At 45.9% G+C, this 5,267-nt stretch overlaps 1 pseudogene; it reads right to left on the reverse strand.

Annotated features, from left to right (window-relative positions):
- Positions 1-564: 564 nt before the first annotated feature.
- LOC102256941 lies at positions 565-912 on the reverse strand (annotated as a pseudogene).
- Positions 913-5,267: the final 4,355 nt, after the last annotated feature.

Consider the following 5,267-nt stretch of genomic DNA (forward strand, 5'->3'; position numbering starts at 1 on the left):
GGACACTTGGGCTGTTTCCAGATCTTAGCTGTTGGAAACAATGCTGCTATGAACAAAGGGTTGCATATATTCTTTCTGATTGGTGTTTCAGGATTCTTAGGATATATTCTCAGAAGTGGGATTGCTGGGCCAAACGGCAATTCCATATTTAAATTTTTTCAGGAAACTCCATACTGTTTTCCACAGTGACTGCACTAGTCTGCATTCCCACCAGCAGTGCACAAGGGTTCCCTTTTCTCCATATCCTCACCAGTACTTGTTGTTTGCTGATTTATTGATGGTAGCCATTCTGACAGGTGTGAGGTGATACCTCATTGTCCTGGTTTGTTTGTTTGTTTGTTTTTCTGCAAAAAGCTTTATTGTTTCCATTGGTCCAATGCATGGGAGAAGGCTCCCGGGTGGTTAAAAGGATGCCTAGGGTTTTAGGGAGAGGCTCATGCAAAAGCCAGACCCCAGGGGAATGCAGAGGGGCCCTTCAAAGACCTCTGGGCTCCAAAGGCTTCCAGTTGCCTTTCAAAAAGATACTCGCCCAGCCCAGCTGGGGGCCGGCCAGCCTGAGGTTAGTCAGGTGTCACCTATCTTCTTGATGAGTTTCACCTCCTCACCCGGGAAGTGGTTCCCCAGGCAGTCACAGAGCGGAGGGGCTGTGCGGTAAACCTCCTCCTGGGAAGGCTTCAGCACATCCTGGGAGAGAATGCCGCTACTGTCCTGGTTTTGCATCTCTAAGAGATGCTCAGCGCCCTCCAGCTTCTTCTCCGCCAACTCCAGGAAGAAGTGGCCCACGCCCTCTAGACCCACATCGTTGAGGTCGAAATGGAAGCCCAGAGAGAGGTAGGTGCAGGAGACCCGCAGATGCAGGTCGACTTCAGCCTTCGCCTTGGTGGAATAGTTCTGATGAATTTGGGACTTCATGGTTGTTCAGCAATAAGAAGTTAAGGTAAAAGAAATGGTTGTTGGCTGGTCTTGGAGGTTGAGGATGGCTGAGGTGGTTCTGAAGGTGGTGACTGGAAAAGAGGTGGGAGGGTGGTCACAGGTTCGAAGAAGGGGTGTCCCTGGGTCTGTCCCTTCCAAACATTGTTGAAGCAAGAGATAGATCAGGGGATCATTGAGGGCACTGGCCCTCACTGTAGGTATAATTTGCATTTTTCTGGTGATTAGTGACGTTGAGCATTTTTTTAAGTTTTTAAAAAATCTTTATTGTTGAGAGTATTACAGATGTCCCCCTTTATTCACCCCGTTGCCCCCCTCCACCCGGTTCCCACCCAACCCCAGTCCTTCACTGCCCTACTGTGTGTGTCCATAGGTGACGCATATATGCATATAAGTTCTTTGGTTAATCTCTTCCTGTCCCCCTCCCCCACCCCCCTTCCCTTTGAGATTCCTTAGTCTGTTCCATGTTTCCATGCCTCTGGTTCTATTTTATTCATCAGTTTATTTGGTTCATTAGATTTCTTGTTTGTTTATTTTGATTTTTAGATACAATTAAAATATATGTCGCTAGTGGACTTGCAGAGTTGTAATCTGGTATGGTCTGAAACTGTCTGCCGGGTGCATGGTTCTGGGGCCTCCAGGGAGGTGCAAAGTTAGCCACTGCCTGGTGGAGCTACAGAGCTATTTGCAGATGACTGCTACTTGTAGTGGGTTTAGAAGTGCCCAGGTGAGGCCAAGCTGTGAAGCAAAACAGGCTGGTACTAGTGCCAGGTCTTGGGCCTCTTATTGATAGCTCTGGGGCATGCTGATGCCAGCTGCTGCTTGTTTGAAAGATTTTAGGAATGTTTGAAGCCTGAACCAGGACAGGACATTCTTATGGAAAAGTCACTGCAAACAGCTTGGGTGGGGAAGGTCTCAGCATAGGAACAATGACCCCTGCGAGCACCCCTTTCTTGGAAAAAGCCACCCCTGAGTTCTTGCTCCAATGCCAGATAATTCAGTTTCTTCTCATATATCACTGAATCTCCCTCCACTCCAGCTGTTGCCCCAGTGCTGAGCCTAGAGGGATTGAGTCCAAGTAAGGCCATACACTGGCCTTTTAAAGAGGAACAGCTGGGTTCTCCAGCAGCCTCTGTGTCACTCACTGTGTCATGATCCCCACTGGTTTTTGCAGTCTGCAGTTAAGGGACTTCTCTCCCCAGCTCTGGAACCCTGAGCTGTGGCAGCCAATCAGTGATTTTTCTCTCATCATTGATGTTTCTATCTCTCTCTCTCCTTTCCTCTCTGGAAGCAATAAAAAATATATATATTTTAAAAAGAACAAGAATTAGGTATTGCTTATATACCTTTTGTGCAGTGCTTTACTGAAGCCTAGATAACCAAGTTCAACTTCTGAGTTTGTCTTCATTCAACCACAATTACTGAGCACCTACTGTGCACCTGGCTCTTGATAAATGCTGAACAGAGAGGGTTGATCAAAACCAGGCCTCAGTACCTTGCATTCGGAGAGGGGAGACAGTTAAGCAAACAAAAATATTGTGTCGAGTGTGATTAATACAATCATGGATTTATATCAAAGGTAAAGAGATGGTCTTGGCAGGGTTGGACTCATTCCATCTTGAAAAAGGGAGCCCAAGAAAAAGTTTATGGCTGTCATGTTGTGCAAGAGGAAGAACGAAGGCTTGTGAAATAGCAGAGTGTTTTCCTTTTCTTTTCCTATTTAATTCTAAGCTGTTTGGTAATATCAAGACAAAACAGAGTGCAGACAACAGCCAGGATAAAAAGGCTGGAGCCAGAAAATAAAGGGATTGTGATATCATTATATGGAACTTGGATTTTACCATGGCAGCGATAGGACTGAAGGATTTAGTGAAGAGGAGAGGCACAAAGACTTGCTTTAAAAAGATCAAATGGGTGGCCTCCTGACATTATGAAAAGTATATTATGTTTACATGACATGTACATATGTATGTTTTTTGGGTGCATGCGTTTTCATGTGGTTATTTATATGCATATACCTATGCATATACTTCTATTTAGTTGAATTTTATGATAATGTTATTTTTATAGGTCAAAATGGTCAAATATCACAATTTCAAGCAGTTTTATCTATTGGGCTAGGCTGCAGTGGTCAGCAAACTGAGGCTCAGCAAACAGTGGCTCTCGAGCCACATGCGGCTCTTTGGCCCCTTGAGTGTGGCTCTTCCACAAAATACCGACTTCTGCGCATGGGCCACGAAGTTTCAATTGCACTGTGTGTGCGTGCCCGCATGTGGTATTTTGTGGAAGAGCCACACTCAAGGGGCCAAAGAGCTGCATGTGGCTCGCGAGCCGCGGTTTGCCGACCATGGGGTATTTATATACCTGCTCCCATCTGTAGTTGGTAGAGGACTACTGCTTGGAGTTGGTCATTTGAGGCATCTCTTGCTGAGAGGCGGGGAGAGTATCTTTACAAACTTCAGAGAAAGCCCCTTGAGGATGAGGTTCAGACACTGGCAGCTGGAAGTCAGCCGGGCTGCATTCAATGGTGAGGCCCAAGTGTGTGCCACCACACCCATCCTTACTTCCTACCAGCTAAGCAGCTTTGATGTAGTCACTTAATTTCTTGAGGCTCGTTTTTCTTATGAGCGAAATGGGACAATACCCACTTTACCTGGTTTTATAGGCTGAATTATGCCCTCCAAAATTAATATGTTAAATTCCTAACCCCAGTACCTCAAAATGTGACTACATAGAGAGCTAGGGTCTTTAAAGAGCTAATTAAATTAAAATGAGCTAGTATGGGTGGGCCTTAATCTAATATGAATGGTGTCCTAATGAGAAGAGATTAGGGCATAGACACACATAAAGGAAAGAACATGTGAAGACACAGGGAGGAGGCAGCCATCTACAAGCCAAGGAGAGAGGCCTCAGGTAGAAATCAACCCTGCCCACACCCAGATCTTGGGCTTCTAGCCTACACAACTGTGAGAAAAATAAATGTTAGTTGTTTCAATCCCCCCATTTGTGGTATTTTATTATGATAGCCCTAGAAATTAAGATACCTGGGGAGGATTAACATATTTTATTGTGCTCTAAACAAGCATTATTAATATAGTGTATTTCTAGTGCATAAACACCAAAATAAATAGTCATCTCAAAATTAAAGTAAGAATTTTGCTTTCTACCCAGCCCTTCTGATTAATGAGCCCTCATTTCTAAGTTCTATGAACCGAGGACCTTGAACTCCATGGGATAAACTCAGAGAACTGAGAAGTACCATATGCCTGGCCACTGTGTTCCTTGCAGTCAAATACAGCCCACTTATTGCTAATGATATTTCTGCTTCTTCCTCTAAGGAGAATGTCAGCAGGGTCACTTGTGCAGCCTATAGAGAAAGCTAGTGCTGTTTCCATGGTGTCACACTAAGAATTCTGGACTGGGACTGCAGCAAGTGGAGTTTCAGATCTCAGGGGTGGCCTTCTGCTCTGCATCGATGCCTAAGCAAAGGGGAATTCAGATGTCTCAGGGTGACTACAGAGTCTTGAATCACACATTCACAACTGGCAGAAAGACTAGGAAGGCGTGTCTTCTCACCTGAAAATACCCCCCTTACTAATTGCCGGTGTTCATGTCCCAGCATCAAGAAGGGTTCAGGAATCTGGAAAAGGGGCTGCGCGTAGATGACATAGAAATCCAGAGACTAATAAAGAGTCTGGAGACGATAGATATAATTTTGAAAGGCATTGGGGGTCAGAGGACCTTCAGCTAAAGGAACTGAAGAGTGCCTCCTTGTCTGGGACCCTTGCTTTTATTAACACAATTTGTCCTAAGGCAAGGTGGAGATAATACACTTCAAAGGGTAAGGTTTCAAAGGGTACAGAAGCATTGTCAGTTTGCGGCAGTGGTTGGCAAACCATGGCTCACGAGCCACATGCGGCTCTTTGGCCCCTTGAGTGTGGCTCTTCCACAAGACACCACATGCAGGTGCGCACGTACAGTGCGATTGAAACTTCATGGCCCATGCGCAGAAGTCGCTTTTCAGCCTGGCCGAGTCTATTTTGAAGAAGGGGCATTAGAAGAAGTGGGGGGTGTTGGTCGGGTGACGGGAGACGCGGCGCCGGGGAGGCGCAAGCGATTCATGCATGAGTTGAGTGAGCCAGTCAGTCAGCAGTCTCATGTGCAGTGGTTAGTGCTAGTCGCGTCCGCAAATCGCGCGCGCGCGCGCGGGTGACAAAAGATAGACAAAACAAGTATACAAGACGAATGTGGATGGGAGAGTTGGAAGGGGTCGACCTCAGCAAACGTACCTCAATCAGATTGAGGACGTTTTTAGCAAAGGCCAGTTTAGGAGTACC

This window comes from Myotis brandtii, unplaced genomic scaffold (genome assembly GCF_000412655.1).
Source record: "Myotis brandtii unplaced genomic scaffold, ASM41265v1 scaffold547, whole genome shotgun sequence".
In the NCBI taxonomy this organism is placed as follows: domain Eukaryota; kingdom Metazoa; phylum Chordata; class Mammalia; order Chiroptera; family Vespertilionidae; genus Myotis; species Myotis brandtii.